This window comes from Lepisosteus platostomus, chromosome 2, assembly GCF_059453375.1.
Source record: "Lepisosteus platostomus isolate fLepPlt1 chromosome 2, fLepPlt1.hap1, whole genome shotgun sequence".
NCBI lineage: Eukaryota > Metazoa > Chordata > Actinopteri > Semionotiformes > Lepisosteidae > Lepisosteus > Lepisosteus platostomus.
Genome location: NC_142612.1, coordinates 32,917,883 through 32,940,584, shown reverse-complemented (window position 1 = coordinate 32,940,584; position 22,702 = coordinate 32,917,883). Strand labels below are relative to the sequence as shown.

The window sequence follows — 22,702 nt, the reverse complement described above, 5'->3', positions numbered from 1 at the left end:
CCTGACTACGTTAACAGAAAACACAACGCGTTTTGAGGACTGGTGTCAAACTGCTTTTCAGTCAGTTCTGAAGATCGGATTGTTGTCTAACCTTCAGAGCTGAATAAAAAGCGGGGTATCAGCAACCAGTGAAATTACACATTATTGTAATTTGACTGATATTACCCTTCACGCCACCCTCTGTTACTGAGAATGTCATGAGGGTGCAGCTAGTTCAGTAACGTGGTGCAACATGGGAAATGTGAATTATGCTTGAGAAAAGCGTCAGATAATAAAGGCTCCTTCTTTACAGTAAAATGCTTGGTGAGACATAGTGACTCAGGTAAGGTTAATAATTAAGGGATAGCTGCACTGTAATTTTCTTTTCTGCAGGTTTCACATGCTGACGTACTCAGACTGCCACCGGAACTTCTGGGCACTAGCAGTATACAATACATTTACAGCTCTGCACTGCTTGTTCTACAGGGAACATTGTCGTCACTTTCTCATGTCTAGTGATGCCGCTTGTATGGATGTCAGAGAAGCTTTTGCTGGGGAGGAAAAATATGAGTGTGGGATGAATGTGGGTGTGGGATTGCAGTGTGCCTAGATCGTGGGGACTGAGTGCAGGACGCTGGAGAGACCTGGGACCCCTAATCACTTCTGATCCCAAGCCAGGGCAAAGAGCAACTAGGCATGAAAGTCAGGAACAGCTGGCCAGGCATCCACCTCCATGCTTCTGAGAATCGTGTAAGAAAATGACCTCACTGCTGCCTGTTATTCTTTGAAGATGCTCTTTACCTCCCTAAACAAAACCACAAATTACTGCCTGAACCTAGAAGCACCGCAATCTACTTTATACCTCAGGCTTGGAGTGTCCATTCAGAGTTTCTCAAAATATACTATCGTCTAGTTTTTGGCCAGCAGAGTTGAGACTGTTATTCGTACATCATCTGTAACACACAGACGTGCCCACGCAGCCGGACACTAGGATGCCTGTTGCATTGTGTCAATCCAGCGTCTCCTGTCCAAGCCAATCTTTCTGAATTACCTGCCTGCCATTATGGGAGACCAGTTTTTGAGTCAGTTGGGTTGGAATGTTAAGTACCAGTGGGGCCTCTGCCGTTTCCCAGTTCATCACAGTGGCCAGCGCTGATGGGTAAGCTTTTGTGTAACTTCTGCACTGACGCACACGTCTGACAACAGGGGATTAGTGTTATGATTCCATAGCCGTCATTGTGAGCACAGTAATATAGTCCAAGGTAGTAAGACACATTCAACATGATAATCTAGGGTCCTAACTACCCTTAATTAGGAATCCTTAGCAGCATCATTATTGTGAACATTTACTCAATAATAGCAGGGGTAATGGTGCTAGTGGATACTGTTTATCATTATTGTTTGTGAGGTCTATTATAAATATTGTACTTACAACTTTTCTCAAATAAGAATAATACTTATAATTTAGGTTCTTTGACATATTATGTAGCTTGAGATGGAAAACTGAAGTTAAGGTACTTCTAAAAATCCACCACTGAGAAAATGACCAGATATCTCAGCAGCGGAGTTACGATCCTTCCTGAGAGTGGAGTTGAAGAGATGTTGATTCCCATTGAGGGTTGAGGCCTACAATCTGGTAAGGGCAAACCCATCTCTTAGGAAATAAAAATGCTGCCTTCTATTTTTGACTTCATCTTATCTGCCTCCAGTTCCCCCTAAGAGCATACAGACAGTAATGCTCAGCTTGTCGATGTGCCTGTGTCTGTTAGACGTGTTCGTGATATCAGGGTTTCCTGGATATTTTGAACACAGGATGGGTTAGGATTAGGAAATGTGTTTTTTGGGTTTGTGCTCCATTGCATAATGCAAATGTGGGCTGCTGTGAACATGGAGGAAAATAGGTCACCTAACCTGCTGTGAATCTGCTCTCTTAGCTTCTCAGAACAGAGGAGGAAGCACCTTTGTTTCCGTGCAGATCAGCACCATGACATTTCCAAAGCAGCAGAGTATACAGCAGCATGGCTCCGACCGAAACAGGATCCACATCCAGAGGTTTAGGGGGAAATTGTCACATATAAAAAGCAAAACTACAGCACAATGCTTCAGGGGTTGCTGAAAAGTACAAGGGACTCGTTTGTTTGCTCCTACTCACAGCTCACAACGTCTTGTTTCAGTTTTGCAACATATTGCTCATTTTAGGTTTTCAGAAGATTCAGAAAATATTCATAACTGTAGGAAAAATGGATATAGGTCTGTTTTGACAATGTTCGTGCAATTTCTGTGGGTGTTGAGGAAAGAAAACATTCAACATCATGTGCTGACATTTCCCAAGAAGCCTAAACTTAGCTTTGCATATCTGATGTGACTGAAGGCTTCAAATGCCCTGCTAAGTATTTTCTTCTGCTTTTCTTTTTTTTAAGATCCCAAACTGATGGAACTTGCATTCATGAAAGATCCTTCAAATGGAACAAGCTGATGATAACTTTAAGCTTATGCCAAATTTTCCACATCATGCCCTAAGTAGACACAACTCTACTGCTGGCATTTTGACTGGTTAAGCTATTTCAGAGAACATCTGCTGTTCCACATGACCTACTGTACCAACAATCATGAAGGTGAATGTCATCCTCACCACCACATGAGCAAACGGGGGTGTCAACGACATTGACAAGGGAAGCTCATTGAGCCAAGCCGTCCTTGAAGAAATTGCCTGTTCTGACATACCCATTCATCAGGATGGTGACCCAGGTGTTCTGTTCTGGCAGAAACACATGTCAAGGTATTAGACAACATCCATTTCAAAAACAATGTTTCATAAAACTTCATCTAACACCCCCACTACAACCTGCAATGGACCAGTCCAAATGTTTGCCATTAACAGCACTAGATATTTCATACTTATTGTTTGTGTGCTTTATTTTAAACCAGGATATATCATTCCAGATCCAACAAGTACATACATTACAACATCAAAACATTAAAAAGGGAAAATTAGCATGTTATTGCAAAACTATTTGATATTTAAAGATATTAAAATGAGTCCTGGGTTATTTGGAGTTGGGGAAAGAGTGGTTTAGGATAGACTGTTTTCAAGCATATCCTGTAGGACATTGTCTGAAACATTACTATCTTTCCCAGAAAGAGAAAAAAAAGTTTTTTCTTGTCACAGGAGCCCAAGCAAGCGATTCTGCATTTTCTGACTTTTAGGTTAAGCAGGGAGGATTCTGTGTGGCTTTGCAGCACTTCTGCTACAAGTCTGAAGCTCCTGACAGGACTGCGCTTGTGGAGCATTTCTGGGAATTCACTGTCAGGGCAAGCAGCCCCTAGAGACAGCATCACTGTGCTTTGAATAAGACTTCTTCCCAGCTCTAGGCTTCACCCGTCACGGTCAACTTTAATTTTTGCATGAGCAGAACTCAGGTTTCCTCTTTGCTGCTACACATAAACTAATAAATTCATGTCTGTGGCAAAGTGCAAAAACTGAGGTGGGGTTCGACGTTTGTCTTTTGATAGTTATCAATGGCTCGCCCCCCAACAGCTTTTCCGAGCCCTGTTGTGGTCTGTTTGCATTACACTGCAGACCAGAGCCACACAAACCTAAATCCCCACAAAGCCGAGACAATCAGGCCCAGTTCTGTTTGACTAACACCAATCATAGCTTGCAGCACTTACAGCCAGACACCGCACGTATGGTATGTGGAACTGCTCTTTCAGTCAGCTGCACACAAGGATACTGTCAGCTATGCTCCTGCCGGCAGGGAGTGAGATGGGTTTGGACCACAGCTGTGACTCTTTGAGATTAAGAGCTTTAAAAGTTTGCAACACAATGCTGCCCATCACAGGCTCAGTTCCCAGCACCCTTCACTTCATAGAGTAATGGTTACAGTTTCTTTTTTTGATCCTGAAAGGTTAAAAACAGCAAAAAAATAAATAAAATTAGGAAGGAGTGCCCTTTCAAAGAAGCAGCAAGAGAAGCAAAGAAAATTCGATCTTATATCTGCTGTTATCTCCTTTGTGGCCCAGCCTCTGCTGTTGTGTGAAGAAAAGCCATTTTGCAGCAGTGATAAATTTGTAGCAGGGACCATCACAGGAGCTTCGTCCATTTGTGTCTGATGAGTCAGGCATCCGTGAGCTGTCATTCCACATTCTGGAGTGACATCAAACAATCACGCCTCCTCTCAATCTGCAACTCCATTGTGTCTACAGTTTTCCAAATACATGTCCTGAGAACTGATTGTTTAAGCCTGGAAGACACTGGTAATTGAATTTCTGTGAGATGTCATGTTGCCTGTTGCCAGAAACGAGCCTGCCACAGAGGCATCGTTGTTCTACTTACTCTTGGATTTGAAAACACTGTACTAAAGCAGTAATGTTGATAGAGACTAGGCTTCTGAACTGGTAGTGTTTGTTTCATGTCGTGACAGCTGTATTTACCTGCTTCTTCTTGGCTGGGGAGCAGAAATTTATCCCGAACTGACCACATCTGCGTGCAGAGGAGATATTAGGGTTGGACAATTTGTGATTCAGTGTGAAATGAAAGAGCATTTTGTTTTTGAGGCTGATATCAGAGAACAATTGTCAGTCTCCAGTAACACTCAACTGGTGGACTGCTGGTGGTCTTGTGACATATGAACCCAAGACAAAAGGAAAAAGGAGGTTAGCAACTGGGTCCATTGAAACTAAAAATATGTGGTAACACTGTTAGGACAGCGTTGTACAGCGTATTTTGGCAAAAATAAGGTGGGCATTTGAAAAGCATGCAATAATTCTGGGGTGGAGAAATATACCAACTATATCTAAAGACACATTCTAATATAGCAGTCCAGCCAAAATTGATCCAATCCCAGTTAACAATGTAAGATTCAAAACATGGACTTACTCAGTTAACAACCAACACAAACAGCAAAAAGGGCCTAAAAAATAATGTGAAGCAAACAAAACAGAAGACATATCCAAGCAGAAATACAAAAATGGAAAGAAATTCCCTGCTTATATCTCTTCTTTAGTAGTAATGCATTTTATGTATTATCACTTTTCAAGAACATCAAAGACTGTACAATGCAACACATGTGGTGTGATATTTATATAACAAAAGTAAAATGTGACAGAAAAAAATCAGCACAGTAAAGTTAAGAATAAAACTAAATTACACTTTAAAGGTAATAGGTATATGCGGTCTTTGAGTTTTGAAAAACCATGGAATTTTTAATGTATTAGGCAATGAGGTCTACAGATGCTGCACAGGAGAATTTAACCTGGGGATAGACAATTTAGTGCCTTATACCTGCTGAGTATCTTGTTCCATTCTTCCACAACCGTTTGTGTAAAGAGGGGTCTCATTGTTCACAGTTTTAAATGCACTTCCACAAATTTTTGACTCAAGTCCTCTGGTTTGTTAGTCATTTCCCACTACTATCCTTGATATATTTTCCTTACTGTTAAATTGGTATTGTAATGCATAAAAAGGCTTTATTTGTTTTAGCATCTATTGCAATATTCTTGGCCTATACTGTGTATATGGAGCAGGCATCTTGAGCATCTTGACCATGTCACACATAGAAAAAAAGATGTCCTTGTGAAGTTTCAAACATGAGCTTCATAAGAACACTTTTTCTAACTTCTGTCAAGGGTTTAATTTTGGCATCATCAACCACGCTGACGTTACTGTCGTTGTGATGTTGGGAGCCGATGAACATGATCTCAGTCTTGTCAGGGGTAAATCTTGAGATAAAAAGTTTGCTCCGGTAACTTGCTTAGACAGAAGCTTTAGTCACATGACCCCCTCTGTGCCCATTCCTCTCAATAAACTTCACTGCTTTGCTGTAGTTGTTCAGCTTTCATTTCTGGTGCGCAGCAGTTGTGGTTAAAACGAGCCATCACGTGGAGCTTTCAAAGTCTGTCTCTGTGACTGTTCATCGCCAAAGCCTGCCTCCCCCTTGTACACAGGCTCTTTAGTCAGCTAGTCACGGGCAGCAGTGACTAATGACTCTGGGGATGACAGACTGGGGAACTTAGTTTCAAAAAGATCGGCTCAAGGGATTAGAAACATTAACCAGAGGAGACACACCTGCTTAGCTGCTTTGCCATGTGATTCAGAATATTGAGCATTAGCTGCAATGTCTCTCAGCCTCTATGGGGACACTGCCATGAAAGGAAGTTCTATCTAAATGTCACAAGGCCTTCTGCTAAACTCTTTTCTTCCTGCCCTCTGATCACAGGCTTGACAACAAGTAAAAAACATAACTGTTGTCAAAGCCCCTGGGGACAGAGGATCAAAACTGAAACATCTTTGGAGCTTTGGCCTTGGCTGTTAACATCAAGATCAGCATTCCTTTCAGTCATAATTTTATAGCCTTATCTGCTTTTCACATAAATTGCACGTGGTCTGGAAAATAAGTAAGACCATGCCATTGAGCTACATGTAGTACACAAAGTCCTTTTAAGGCTTTCTTCAGTCTTCCTCAGATTCAAAAACAATGTAAATCTAAATGGGTCAAACCAATAAATCGGACTATAACTCAGGACATTTGTTTTCATCCACGCATAAAATCTGGAAAAAGCATAAATTGTGCAATACATAAAACATGTATATTTAGGACTACACAGAGGACAGGGGAATGATAACAAAGTGGATGAAAGAACCAAGGCTGCAACATGGCCTACAACAAGAAACTGCACTTTGTTACACTGCCATGTATGCCATATGTTAGCAAATAAATACTAGTATTCCCGTATATGCAGCCAAGTCTTGGGATCAGTGTTCTGATCTGATCTCAGCTGTTACAAGTCTAAAGCTGTTGATTTCAGAGGCTATCCCCCTGCCGTTTAATTGCAGAAGAATTCCTGGAAAGTGATTTGGAAGGACAGGTCTGTGATACCTGCCTTGTTCTGTGCCTTCTCACCACTTTAGCGTTAAAGACAGAATTTTACAAGAGAAGGCCCCTCTATCTGGGGGGAACCAAAGAAGAGGCCCGAGGAAGGTTATAAACGGAGATGATTGCTCTGTCCATCTGGTTTGTTTGTGTTACAGGCTGGAGGAGAAGCAGCACGAAAGTGCAAAGTTCTAGCACGGCCACAGTTGAGCTGCACTATTTCGTGTTTTGCAGACGAAATCATACATTTTCTTTACAGACGTTGTTTTATTCATCTTGAAGGTTCAGGTCCCTCTCCCCCTCTGGAGCCCTGCTGCGGAGCCCCCGTTCTTTTCCCAGCTACCTCACATCCCTGCTGGCCGTAGAACACAATTTCATAGAGAGGTTTGTAGCTGTCAGATACTGATGCCATAACTACAGACGACAGCATCCCCACAGATGGACTTAGCTGACTGAATGTCAGTTTGCTATTAGCTTCCTGATACAAAAATTTCAAGCCGTTATTTCTTGATGTATCCCAGGTATTCTGCTACAACAACATGTCTGGGCAGCTTGTTCCAGACCTCCTCCACCCTTTGTCCACAGACCTGATTCCTCTTTTCAAATGTAAATGCACTCCCTTGTTTAGCAGAGAGGGCACAAATTCAACATTGTAAACCTTACAGAGCTTTCAAAATATGTACTGAAGCAAAGTCCAACAACAAACCAGTTCTCTTGTAATTATCCCAACTTGTGGAGTCCAGTTCTGCTTCCCAGGGCAAGACACCATACTGCCTTCATGATAAGAGCACCACTGCAGTCAGCTCTTAAGAAAACTCTGGGCAAAGATACTGTTCTTTTGATGGGGCAGCCAGTTATACAAAATGACACAGCAGGGGCATAATGAACATAATACAGACCACAACAGAAGCAAAGTCAATGGCAGAGACAAGGTTCTGAAGCTGAAAGGTACATATGTAGAAGACTCAGCATTTAAATGTATCAAGGAACTATGGCAATGCCTCATCCAGATTTTGGAAAAGCTAGAATAAGAACTATTAAAAATCCTAAGGAATCCAGTTTTTAATGGGTGCCTCAGCTGGTATTGTATGAGATTTCTGAGGCACAGCAGAGATGTGCTTTATCATCACAAGCTGGAAACAATGGGTGGAATTTCATCAGGTTAAGATGCCAACATGCTTTAAGACACCTCTGAGTCATACAGTAAGCATTGGAGGGAAAACAGTATGGATATTCACATCTAGGCAAGATAATTCATGTTTTTGATGTTCCTGCTTGCCAAGTTCCTGTTTCCACACTTACTGGTCCACCAATACCATTTACAGTTCAATCGAGTTTTCCATTCCAGTACTGACCAGGCCAAGCCATGCCTGGCTTCTGAGGTCCATGGAGATCAAGCTACAGTGCTGACTTTGAGCTTCAGAGAGTACCTGCTTGACTCTCAACATCAGACATGCAGTAAACCTTGAGATTAGACATAAGCAACTGCTGAAACAACGGACCTATGTAAATATGTGTGGAAAGTGACACCACTGGAAGTCTGGAATATCCTTATCCTTATGGGCCCAGCCTGAATAACAATGTGTTCAGTCAAATATGTGGCAAATATTGGCACTGTCAATGTTTAATTGCATTTCACATGCTGTATTGGCCTTCCTGCTCTTAGGTGTATAAGTAATAGCTGCACAAAGTTTGTTTTTATTAAGTACACTTTCTCGTTAAACATAAATACAAGTAGCTAATCAAAACGCTTGGAACGAACATGCTCTCTTCCAAAATTGTGAAAATGTGACTGTCAGAATCAGGTCACGGGAATAGACTGGGGTTGGTTAAGACTTCACAGCAGCTGAAGCGGTGAGGAAAAGTCCACATTTCTGCAGAAGACACGTCATGTGAGAGAATGACAGGAAAAGCAGAAATGGAAAGCTGAATAGAGGCCGAGCGGAGGGCTCTTTATCGTACAGGTCTCTGCTGCATCATACAAGTGTTGCTGGGGAAAAGAGCGTGTCATACAGTTACCACAAAGAGCAAATGAGGAACCCAGCAACCTCAAAAGGAAGCTTGAAACAGTCAACTTCATTTGCAGGGCAGCACTAAAGTGAAAAACGTAAATGTCTGTGGCACCTTGCTGCAAATTATGATTCTCACCTTCTCAAAAATAAACATCCATGCACTTTGTCAAACAAGGATTAAGCAGCTAGGAACTATTCCCAATGAGATCCTTTTTCAGATTCGTAGCACTTTTTAAAGCGGTCCATTATGGTACTGCTTAGCCTGCTTATAGGCTTCTAAACAGGCCTTGTAACAATCTTTTATTTCATAGCTTCTGCCATAGTGTAAATAAAATCTATGTGCAGTATCTATCCACATTGGTATATCACATTTCCTGCTTTCTGCTCTGCTTAAATGTAAAAAAAAGACCAAGAAGAAACACCCTCATTAAGACTAGAACCACAAATATCAACCCTTTTTATTCTTAATATGAAACTTACTGGTTCATCGGATTTCTGAGTGGGCAGTGGCTTAATCACGCTGTTCCTTTACTGTAAATGTATCATTCCTTTGCAAACTCTGTGAGATTTGTCTTTCAGATCAGAGCAGAGCAAGGCATCAGATAAGTGCGACTGCCTGGAGATGAGACAATGGTTGAAGTGGGCCACGTGCCGTTATAGACTGTTGTTGGAAAAGCCATGCATCATGCTGGTTGAAGTAATGTGCAAGTGTTCGGCAGTCGTCTAGCACATGCTGAGGCATGAACATTTGCATTTGTGGTCACAGACGTACATCGCCTCTTCCTCCTTAAGTACAGTGAGCCAAATATTAGCTAAAGCCGGACACCTCCCACTCACTGTGTCACCCAAAAACACCTCCAATGCCAGAGAAAAGAAAAACATGTGGGATGCTTGTTCCTCTGTGGCTCCATGGATTGTGGTATTGCTAGGGAGGCTGCTGGAACACACACCACAGAGAGCTCTTCCGCTTCCCTGAAGGTATGATTCTGCAATTCACAGTCCATTAGATATTCCTCCTCTAAGAGCACCTTCTAATGCATTAACTGCACACAGAAATATGTAGGCGGTGCTGCCTTTTTTAATCTGATCTCATGCCCAAAGGGATGAGTGTAGCACAAACCAAGCAACTATGTTCATAATGTTTTGTGTAAAAAGGTCAGATTTTTTACTTGTCAGCCATTGGCTTTTAATGGTGTGCATATTTGTTTTCCATGCTTTGCTCTTCCCTCATCTGTTTTCTATTTTGTCTTAACCAGAAAACCCAATGGAATTCAGCTTAAACTGTCTGTGGTTTGACAAGGTGTGGTCGCCATCTGTTTTCCGGGGTGGGGGGGGGGAGCAAAAAGTGATTATTTTTATTTGGGACATTATTATTCTGGAAGTTAGGGATTTCATTTGTGAAAATGCATCTAATGAATCACAGAGTTATGGTTTAAATGTGAAGTATTGTTTCCCTGCCTTACACTGAACATCTGACTGCTAGTTACTGACTGCATGTGTCTAAAACACAAGAATGTGCAGGTTTTGTCAAAAAGTGCCTCTGGTTTGGTGCAATGTTTCTTGTTATTAAAAAAGAGCTGTGACATTTTATTTTTGTAACTAGCTAGTCCGTGTTTCTATGGTGTGGGTCAGTGTGTATCTTCTGTGTCTCCATCTGTCCCTGCTCCACTAATTCAATTCAGTTTTCAGTTAGAATTTAATGATAAAATGAGAAGATGAATAAAAAGGGATAGAGTATTTAATACTTTGGCATTAGCTCGTCTGGCTAAGGAAATTACTGAACTGGTCGGAGATCAGCACTGTCACAATCCCCATCACTTATGAGGTATGTGCCAGGGAGAGCTGCTGCAATGGTGATGTTGGGGTAGAGAGAGGGTCAAGAAGAGATGTGCACAGTGCCATCTGCAGCTGGGGAGCTTTTATGCACAGGGATGTGGAGTGTGACCTCCGTTCCAACTTCTGTTCAATAACTTTATTTCAGCTGTTTGTGCAAATAATAATGAAACGTACTTTGGCTTGAACTCGCCTAGATGAGAATAAGAAACCAGCGGTCGGAGATGAGCGCTGTCACATCCCCACCAAAAGAATCCCCAAAACACCAAAGCAAATTTTAAAAACTGAGATAAGGGCTGTAATAGTTCAGGACCCTATGCAGAGGGTATAATCTGGAAGTAAGTGGAGAAGAACATCAGGTGAGGAGACGAAGAGGATCAGGACGGGTTGACAGACAGGGGGGCTTGACTGCAGTGATCTGGTACTTGGGGGGCATGCCCATGGCAAACAAGTTCAGGTAGCCCAAAAGAGGGAATCCGGGACGCAGTCCTAAGTCCAAAAACGGGGGATCCAACCAAGACGAAACAAAAACAGTTAAAATCAGGAATGGGATCCAGAACAGGGACAGGGAATAAAACAAAGGTAACAAGGCCAGGCACTCCGAGCCCCATACTCAGATGGTCAGGACGCCGTGATGAACCTATGCCATCGGGTTTCTCCTTGACCCACTGGTAGGCGGGCTTCTGGGCGTCCATCTCCCAATGCTGAGCCAGGAGTAGCGAGAGAACGCAGAGAGCTTAAATAAGGAGACAGAACAGGGGATAGGTGCGCGTAATCAAGAGCGCCCTTAAGAGGAGGGATTACAATTGTGACAAGAGCAAGTTAATTAATAATAATAATTGCTTACACTTATATAGCACTTTTCTGGACACTCCACTCAAAGTGCTTTACAGGTAATGGGGACTCCCCTCCACCACCACCAATGTGCAGCCCCACCTGGATGATGCGACGGCAGCCATAGTGCGCCAGAACACTCACCACACATCAGCTATCAGTGGGGAGGAGAGCAGAGTAATGAAGCCAATTTATACATGGGGATTATTAGGAGGCCATGATTGGTTAGGGCCAATGGGAAATTTGGCCAGGACGTTCAGCTGCAGTTTTGGCAAAACCAGATGCAAAAATGAGATGACGTACAGTATGATGCAGTTTAGAGCTTGTTTGAATGAGTAGATTCGGATATGCAGTGCATGAGAAACATGTATGATGCAGGTGACAGAATCTGATTCAGGGAACAGGCAGCAGTACTAGCAGCTTGCAGCAATAGCAGGACTGGCTACCTTGGGACCTTTAACTCTGTGATGAGCAGCAGAAGACACTGCTGTGATCCAGAAGAGTAGCCTGACGTGGAAGCAGAAAGAGAGCTGCCGCTTGCTGAAGTTTGCTAGACAGGATGGTAGAGGACGTATTCTGAGCTGAACCCCCAACAGAAGCAGGAATGTCAGCTACATATGTGGCTGAAAGCTTTAGGAGAAGAGTCAAGGACCGTCACCACACCAGTTGGACTTCAGCTGTGCGGGAAATAAATGGCACAGGGGGATAACCCATTAGTAGGCCCGAGCGTTGGGACACCATGAGCTATGAACAAGGAGGGGTGGATCTGTTGCAGACTGTCACTGCACACTTGCACCCATGAGGCAGTGTAGGAGTCAGTCTCCATGGGCTCCTGCAAGTAAAGCAAAAAGAATGACTGAATCACAAAATTACATCCAGTATATAGGCTGGGGCCATAGGAGCAATGGATTTGATATTTAACCTGGAAGGGACATAAACAAAAGGGAAGCAGAAAAAGCAGAGTTAGAGGAATTAGGAAGAGTGAGAAGGGGAAAAGGGGAGAGAAAACTGCAACAAACTTCTGGAAGGCTTTACAACATCAGGAAAACTGAAAGAAAAGCATTATGGCAGGAGCCTGCATGCCTCTTGACAACTCTTTATTGACTCTCTTTATTCACAACTCTTAACAGAACCTCTTTATTTTTGGTGGAGAGTTGAAGTTGAAATAGAAAGTGATTTAAGGTTCTCTTGCAGGAGACGAACATGATGAAAGTAAGGTCAAAGCAACATAAAATGAAAAACACATCAGTCTTCAAGGAAGTGAAAGGCTAAGTGCTAGAAAAGACGCACGCAGCGCCGTCTGCAGCCAAGGAGGTTTATATGCAGTGAGAGCGGAAGTGCGAGATAAGAATTTGACCTCCACCTGAACTTCTTCTCACTAACACCATAAAGCACCTGTGGCATTAAAAAAAATGAACTGTTCTCAGTTCCTTCAGTGTCACAGCAGTTGCAAAAAGAGAAAAGTTAGGTTTTCTATTCTGATACATATTTGGGTGTTTCCCACCATTTGCATAGGGGAAAGACACGGTTTGTGAACTCTATGTTAGTCTCTATCCCATATTTGTGACTGAGCACCTTGGATGCCAAAGAAGATGTCTTTAGGACATTTCTCATCAGTTAACCTATACACAAAGGCTTGTTCATGTTTTGTTAACAACTTTCAGAAATGATGCTGCATAATTGGAGTTATGGAGTTGGAATGCCTTAATTCCCCCTGAGCCAACAATTTGATCTCTCTTTCCATGCATTAAGTAGAATAAAGATACTGAGTGGTACAAGTCCAACTGAACAAGCCACTTTGCAGTTTGACTTTAAAAGCCACACACATACAGAAAGGAAGTGGCAATGGAATGGACTGCCTTACACTGTATGGGTCTTCTGCCTGTTCAACTCCATAAACAGCATGCTCATGCATGTACTGTGCATGTACAGTATATACCAGAGACAGACACCCCCAATGAACCCTTTATGTGGGAAACTTTTTAAAGGAAAAACTTATCTTCCTTCCCTAGTGGTTTTGAGATAAAAAAATCACCCAGTCATTCCACCCCCCCCGTCATTAATTGTAAAACATGGACAGGCCTGGCCGGTTTTTATCTCCTTCTATCCAAACCTTCTGATCTCAGATTTCAGACCAGAAAAATCAAAAACATATTCCGCAGTTTAGTGGAACATCCTTTCTTCCCCTGACATTAAATGGAGAGCTGAAGTTTAGACAACAAATTCTATAATAATTGCTTTTCCATTTGCATTTTATTGCAAAGACAATCTTTTTTTCTTTCCATGAAAGTACCTGTAAGCGTTTTCACATTTTCATTATGTTTGGTGACAGTAAAACACCACATTATGTCTGCACTTGTTTTTTAGGAAATAAAATAAAACAATAAAACAATCTCCTAACCGAGGTTCTAGTCTTTATCTATTCTGCCCAGATTGCATAATTATTTCTCACTGGTCCTTCCCGTAATGCTGTGCTTTCCACTGTCAGAAAACATGCAACAGTAGTTTCAGACTGGCCCGCCTCAGGCACCACTGAGCAACTGTTTTCTACAAATGTGCAGTAATGTTAACTCTCAGATTGCTGCCACTGGTAAATAAGACCCTCCTGTGTGAAAAAGAATGTGATGACAGGCACGTGGAGATAACTGATTGCGCATAGAGCGCAGCTGGATCAATTAGTCACTCAAACAGTCTGCCTCATGAGCTGTGGGCGGCAGCGATTGAGGTGGCAATTTACTGAAAACAGGATGAGATGCTATGACAGCTTGACAGAACTAGACTGTCAAATCTATCTGTGCGTCAGCTTTAAGTCACTAAGAAGAATAACCTAAGATCAGTTCTGGAAGTAAACTTCGAGCTAGTTCACTGGGCTTTGGAATGCTTAAATCTGTCATCACTGACAAACATGGCGGTGTTCACTCTTAGATGTCCAGAGGGGCCACACGCTAACACTGCAATCAATCTACAACACAACTTACATATTGTTGTATATATATTGTATATTACAACATTACAAAATAATTATCTCCATTTAGTCAATCTGTTGCCCTGCACTGGACTGGTGTCCCATCCAGGATGTACCCTGCCAGGATAGGCTCCGGTTCCGCCCTGACTCTGAATCGGAAGAGTCGGCTAGAAAATGTATGGAAGAATGGAGATACAGTCAATATAAAGTACATACAGTACACTTCAGGGTAATTTCACTATAATGCAATTTTTAGCATTATCAGTCATTACGTAACACTTCAAAAAATAATATTAAAACTAATTTCATTCTTGCCATGTTGTGGCTACACTCTAGGATCTGTTTGGTCAGAATCCAAGCACAGAGCTACGGAGATGTCCGAAGAGACCCGACTGTGAAGGGATCAAGCACTCTGGAACAGCTGAGGGAAAGTGATAGGGGAATGGCTGCTTAAGTGAATAATTGAATACTGGGAGGCGGTGCTTAAATAGCCCAGGCCGAAGAGTGTGGAGATCAGGGAGCTTGAGACTGGAGCTAACTGACCAGGTGCTCGATCATCCAAATGAATAATGACCCCAGAGACGGTTGGATCCTGCGCAAACCTCCCAAGGAGAGAGAGGAAAAACTGAGGAGGAGAAGGGGAGAGCCACCCAGGTCCGGAGCTGTGCTTGGCTCCGGGGCAAGATGGAAGGCGGATAGGTTCAGCCAGAAGGCTGGGCAGGACACTTATGCCAGGACGGACCACAAGATGGCACACCGATGCCAGACCAATGCCAGTCTGTATGGAACAGGTCTCCTCTCGAGATCAGGCCAGTGCATGGCGTCAGCTCTTGGGAGGTGTGTCTGCAGTGCTGGTGTGTAGGCACAGTGCCTAGGGCCTACAAAATTTTTAGGGCCTACGAAAGAGGGAAACACTAGTGAGTAACGAAAAACGAGTTGGAACATATGCTTGCGATCGACTCGAGGTGCTCCAAATCAATAATTATACACTATCTAGCGGCTGTTCCAGAAACTAGAAGTATTGAAGTGATGGTCGCTTGACTCGCTCCATCAATCACGTGGTTTAGTATTAGAATAGTTTAAAGTGCATCATGTAAATCTACGTAATTCAATTGGTGTTTACCCCTCTTTTCTGCACGTTTCGGAGTGAAAGTGCCTAGGGCCTATGAACACCAAAATCCGGCCCTGTGTGTCTGAGACTGACCAGGGAAAGTCAAGTGCTGAGACTAGGTTCAAAGAGGGGTTCTGGCCTCCATTCCTCTTGTGACTGCCCAAGGTCGCCCTGGACAGCACTGTCAGGCCAGAGCTCCCAGACTGAGGCCAGGGAACAGAATCCTGGAAACAAGGATGGTTCCACTGGGAAGCTGGAAGGCAGCCCTGGAGTGAGAAAGATAAGAGAAAGACAGGGAAGGGTAGGGAGCGATGAGCCCAGGCAGCCAGGGGTGTGCACCAGCAGCCTGGGTAAGCGAGGTCTGTGGTTCCAGGCCAGTGTGGACTACAGGGAGCTCAGAGCAGAGGCAGTCTGACCTGAGGCTAAGACTGCGTGGACTGACAGCTGAGTCAGTGGCCAGGTGGAGGCAGTCCGGGGTGAGCGCTGGTACTGCACTGAGCATGGGCGGCTTCAGTGTTGGAACGGAGGCAGTTCAAATGGAGCTCTGGAATTCTGGACTAGAGGAATGGAGCCGGGCATGCGGCAGAAATAAGGACCAGGTCCAGGACTCCAAGGCGGATTGGACTGCATGGAGTGAGGCTGCTGGAGAATCGGTCCAAGGTATCAGGGTCAGAGGGAAAGGAGGAGTGGTCTGAACGCAGCACTGCCTGTGGATGCTTAAAGATGAAGCTCTGCGACAGAGACGCTTTTGAATTATGTCGGGAAAAGGGATAATAGAGAGGCCAAAAGGAGATCTGGTCACATTGGCGAGCTCTGGTGAAAATGCTCCAGTATCCATTATCCCAGTATCCCAGGCAGAGATATTGCAGGACAGCAGTTGTTACAGTACCTAGATGAATGAGTCATTAACAGTTATCAACAATTCTCATGATGGGCTCTTGTGGACTATTATAGAATAAATTCATAATACAATCTACAAGGAACTGATCACCTAAACCTGAAATATAAGAAAATTGTGATTCAAACAAATTGAGATTGAGAAGTTCTTAAAACTAAAGCTCACGGCAAAAATGGAAGTGATATGACTGAACAAAAATCTAATAACTACCAGAGAAATACCCAAACAACTAATTTCAACTACGGCTGCTGTGTGTGGTATTATTGGCATAAACAAACACTACTGATCTTAGTTTGCAAAACCAAACAACATCTCCCCAAAACACAGGAAAAAAATATTTCAAGCAGCTCAAACAAGTCCTCCCATTATTGCAAACAATCTGCCTAGAATAGTAATTGTTGGAGAGGATAAGCAGTTTGCAAACAAGCAAAACAACAAGATCTTCACGGGACAAATGTCTGCAGGCAAAAAATCAAGATGCAAGCCTGTGTTAAAAATCAATATACAAAAGACATGTTAGATCCAGGCAATTTTTTAACTGAATTTTTTCATTAAGACAAGCATTTTTTCCCTGTGTCCCCAATGTAGCAGAGTCTGGGTGATAGAACAGCATGTTTCCTTTTATTTCTCAGCCACATTTGTGGAAGTACCAACAGGAGCTTAAAAGTAGCGAGAAAGCTTACTCTGACAGGCAGGAACACCTAGTAGCCAAACCCCAGCCAGCCACACTATACTGTAAACAGGCGCCGTCCTTCAGATGAGATGTAAAACCGAGGTCCTGACTCTCTGTGGTCATTAAAAATCCCAGGGTGTTTCTCGAAAAGAGTAGGGGTGTAACCCCAATATCCTGGCCAAATTTCTCATTGGCCCTTACCAATCTTGGCCTCCTAATTATCCCCATCTATGAATTGGCTTCAATACTCTGCTCTCCTCCCCACTGATAGCTGATGTGTGGTGAGCGTTCTGGCGCACTATGGCTGCCGCCACATCATCCAGGTGGTCCTGCACATTGGTGGTGGTGGAGGGGATCCCCATTACCTGTAAAGTGCTTTGAGTGGAGTGTCCAGAAATATACGTTTAAGCACTTATTATTATTATTATTATTATTACTTGTCAATGGTCCCCTCTTCTAAGGAAAGCCTGATCACTTCCAGCTAATAAAGAGATCGATCTGCAGTCTTTTCATTTTTTGTGCTAAGAGTCTGTCTCGCAGCACTGGGGTCCTGGGTTCGATTCTGAACATGGGGTGCTGTGTGGAGTTTGTATGATTTTTCCCATCTTTATGTGGGTTTCCTCTGGGTACATGCTAGCAGGTTAATTGGCATCCGGGAAAATTGGCCCAGGTGTGAGGCTGAATTTGTGTCTCTCTGATGAACTGGTGTCCCATCCAGGGTGTACCCTGCCCTCTGCCTGCTGCTTGCTGGGATAAGTTCCGGCTCCCCCGCAACATTGAATTGGAAGAAGCCGTTACCAAAAGGATGGATGAAAGTCTGAAAGTCATGGGTCTCATGCCGCAATCAAGTTGGGTCACCCAACGTAAGTGATCAATACCTGATCTGTCCTCCACTACTTTGAATATAAGCATGCACACAGCTTCCTTAGCCTGACAGAAATACTGCACACAGAGCCAGGAGTGCAGGTCCCCTTGCAGTCAGTACACGAGTGCCAGCAGTGTCGTTTGCAGGTGATGTACTCATCTATCCAGCTCATCCCACACATGCTCCATTTTAATCAGGCTTGGGGGTATAGTGGAGCAACGCACAGCAAATGATCACAGACTGAACCGGCTCTCAGCTATCTCTGCCTATCACCATACGTGGGTCAGCGTTACTGTGTTGAAAGCTTTTGTACAGCATGTGTAGGTGTTGCTGGCACCATGAATGAAGCAGTAGAAGATTTGTCCTCTGTTGGTGCAGGCAGGGTGCTTTGCATTTTGAGATGCCATGTATTGTGTGTTGTGTGGGTCAACTTGAGTTGGGGAATTCAAGGGGAGCACAGCGATTTGAGAAGTCCTCAGAGTTGTTCCTTCTTAACAAAAAACTGGTATAGAAAATAATTAAGGGTGACAAATTCTGAGGTGTCCTCAGAATATCGCGCCTCTCGTTTTTGTCAGATAGCTTTAGCCTAGATACTGAGGGGGTTTTGAACCACATGGCTGTTAAAAGCAAGGCACAGCTTTATGGCGCAGAGTTTTAGCTGATGGCTAGAGACTGAGAGAAGTACAGTTGATCGAGCTGTTTGATGTTCAGAACTGATAAGATGGTGATCTCATCCAGACGCTTCTTGAAAGAATCCAGGACATAGACTTCAGCAACATGGCTGGTTAGTTTGTTTCATACTCCCACAACCCTTTGTGTAAAGAAGTGCCTGATGTTCTCGGTTTGCATTTCCACGAATTTCCACTTGTGCCGGACAGATGTGCGTTTTGCACTCCACTGCATTGCACAAAATACAAATCTGTCTCCATAATACTCTACAATTCACTTAGTGTACTGCTGGCTTCTGTGCTTTCTGACACTGTAACACTAAACATCACATTTCTGATAGATACATATAGTACATGACACAATGACATAAACACAACAAACTGAAAAGCAAACAAACACCTTTCCCTTGCATAAGTGTTTCTACAAAACCCCAGCTTCTCCTGCTGAAATATTTGATATGCTCAGATTGCTGAACTCATTACCAGTTTCTTTAGCTTGTGCCAAAAGGCAATCACTGGTTTGGAATTAAGAAACCATGAAGTTGTGACAAAAAAGGAGAATATTACATTTATTGGCTTCTCGGGCAATGGGGTGAGGACCACAAAAACAAACAAGCTGCCGTGCTTCTACGTCATCACAAGGCCACAATCGCCGCTTTCTTCACGTACAATAAGTTACACATCAAAGGTCAAGAAACTATTAAAAGAAAATCTGAGAAACCATTACTCCAAAGTGGAACAAAGAAGAAAAGCAGCATGCCTCTTCAGCAAATAAACACAGAACATGATAAATGAAGTTGTGTCCAATAATTTCAGCATGTGAATAAACACAAGCCTATATGCTTCAGGGGCTAATAACCACATCAAATGAACCCTGAAATCTGAGTTTATTTGCTTTCACTGGATTAGACTCACTTCTGCAAAAGGTGCATAGTCTCAGTAATGATAATTACTTCTACAAAACACTGGTGTTTTTTTGTCTTCCATGTATGAGCTTTCCCTGATATTCTGAGCAAGAAGCACAACTGCAAATGCAGGTTTACAAAGGCAGCACAAAATCCTTAGGACGCATGAGTGATTTATGGGGACATGCTTTGTATATTATGAGCTCAGGTTTCTTTTTATTTAGAACACATAGCTTTAAGGTAAACAACAGAAAAGATCATTTTCCCTTCAGTGTTGTTACAATGTTGCCAGTTTGAACCACGTTACATAACTGGCTGTGACTGGGACTCTCCATGTGACACTGCACAATGGGCTGAGTGCCACCAGGTTGGAGGTTGGGATGGCTCTAAAACAGGCAGGGCATTCTCAGTTCACTGGCCAACAGATGTGGGTTATCGACCATGTGGGAAACCAGTCCTCTGCGAGCTCGCAGGTCTTTCAGAGAGGGCTGCATCACTCATCCAGGCATACTTTTCTGTCTTCTAGGCATCATGGGACTCGCAGCAAGAAATGGCAAAGATCACTTTTCAACTGGATGTTTTGGAGGAAAATGGACACAGTTCTCACCCTCCCTGGACAGTCACAGCAGTAAGGTCAAGCTGAATAACAACCATATGCTGTTCCCTTCCAGTCATAAGAACAGGATGTGGTAGATTTACTAAACACCCTGACCCCTTATAAGATTAAAAAGGAACAATATTTCACCGTACACTTGTGAGGAATGAGTCCAGTAGTTTTATTTGTTCGGAATAGTACACTGTTAACATAAAACCAACAAAATCTGAGTAAAAAGACTGTTTTTCTGATCCTCCAACAGTCCTCAACAACTGTCCTTCCAACAGTCCCTCTCACAAGATACAGTCGATTCTGAAATGAAAAGAAACTGTTCCCCCCAACCTGCACATCCACACACAAAAGAACACATTACTAACATTACAAATCTCAGTCTTATAGAGGCCCCTTTTCTAAGGAACATCCCAGTTTCTCTTATTCATATCACTGCCCAGTGTTTCCCCTGAGCTGGAGTAATTTTTTACATTTCTAGGGAGGCAAGCAACAGCCACTGTCCATTTCAAGGCTGCATAAATGATGGTGCTGTCAATAAATATCCCCACAAACAGAATGTGGCGATTGTCCAGAGAAGATGTAGGAATATGCATGATCTTTCATGGACAAGGACGATTTGTGATAGAACATGCATGTCTTGCTATACGTGTTCCATTAATATTCAAGACCCTCTGTGCCCTCTGTAAGGACTTATGAGAAGATTTTGGCTTTGACTTTTAGGAAAGATCAGACATATGTGATGTTAGGACACAACTCTTCAAGAGCCTGCAACATGCTACTCTGGATGTATGTTGAAACATACGCAAAGATATGCATATTCAGCGTACATTGAAGTTGACTGGCTGGGTCTCCTGAGTGGCATCTCAGGTTTGAGCCTGGGTCACATCAATAGTTGAGATTCACCCAGTGGCGGTATTCAGTTCGCCAAATACTACCAAGGTTACGTTTTGGGTAGGTCATCCAGAATTCCCTCGGCTCTCTGCAAACACAATAGCAACTGATGGCAGCATGTCGCAGGTACAGGGCTGTGCTACCTCTGGAGTGTTAAGAGATGACGGGCTTGAAAGGGGGCAGGAGGAGGAGTCTGCCTCCACTTGAACTGAGATGGGAACAACTTGCAACTGGAAATTCCAAAATTGGGTGGGCATAAAAAAAAACTAATGGGTTGTTCTGAATGAAACAAAATGGATCACGACGGCCAGCTTCCTTTTCATGTAGAAACCCCCTGAACCTGTCCTACAGCAGGAAAGCCAGATTACACTCCTCCTGGTCAAGCACTTTTAGGGAACATGTTGACTCACCAATAAACCATGTGTCCAACCCATCTGTCCTTATCCTGTCTAAATCTTGGGACATGAGGTAACATCAAGCAGCAACCTTTGGATCTGAACTTTTCAAAGAACGCGATCATAAGAAACACCAGAATCCCTGCATAGAGGATCAACACCCTTCAGCTTCATTTCCTCCTTGACCGCAGATCCACACAAGCTCTGGGACTACATGACATTTCATAAGTGTGTCACACTTCACCAAAGTGTAATACAGAATTTGAAAAACACCCACAACACAAATGTGACTCATGGAGGCTATGTTTTTTAAGGTTTGACATTGTTGACAGGCCTAAATTATTTTAATTCTTGACCTAAATTATGTGTACTGAATTTGGCTTCATTTGGTTAGTCAAATGTTTTTTGACCAGTTGCTAGATGGTGGCAGCACAACTTGGCAACAATTTTTGTAAGGGCATGGCATAATACAGCTTTGCAAGTTTCACACTTCTACAATGTTGCTTTTCAGAGGAGTTTTTGTAAATTCCTCAACTTTATCAAAAATCCAATATAGAGACCAAACTACTTGACCTATTGGTGTCATTTTCACTCAGCTTTGAACTTCCTGTCCAGGGATTTTTATTTCACAGAAAATTGAAAATATGGGAAGAAAATAAATCAGAAACAATAACCTAAACAATTACAACAGCAGCAACATTGCTGCTTGCCCCCCTAAAGACACCAGTTTATAGGTCACTCTACATACATAAGTTCTTGTGTACATGCAATGAAACTGCTGTTTCACTAGTTTGTGACTTCGAAGAGTGCAGAATTCTCTGAAAGTCATGCCAGCATGTCTGAGGGATGTTCTAGAGGAAGGGGCACATGACTTCCAAGGAAAATGAGCTCATGCTTTGGTTTAGTGCTTGTAGAACACAAACTGTGTTATCTATGGGTTAGGAGTTAGTTTGACATAACAGACCTAAGCACTGGAACAAAATGAACTTTGTTAGCATTGTGAAATCCCTATTCTAGCATAATCAAGGTTTTGCAAAGTTCAGCCATTATTATACAGCAAGTAAAAATGACCTGCAGGCCTTTCTTTCATAGAGTTCTTCATCAGAAACTAAGACTGGGAACTGGAAAAACCTAAACATGCACTGTGGGACAGTCAGCAGATCACATCAAACTTTTTGCTCATCAGTCATGTAT

The 22,702-nt window shown here is 43.0% G+C and overlaps 1 long non-coding RNA gene across 1 annotated transcript; it reads left to right on the top strand.

Moving 5' to 3' along the window:
- Positions 1–9,395: 9,395 nt before the first annotated feature.
- On the top strand, positions 9,396–21,546 carry LOC148676257 (uncharacterized). Its single transcript, XR_015926345.1, has 2 exons — positions 9,396–9,841; positions 20,142–21,546. It is a non-coding gene; the product is annotated as an uncharacterized LOC148676257 (long non-coding RNA).
- Positions 21,547–22,702: the final 1,156 nt, after the last annotated feature.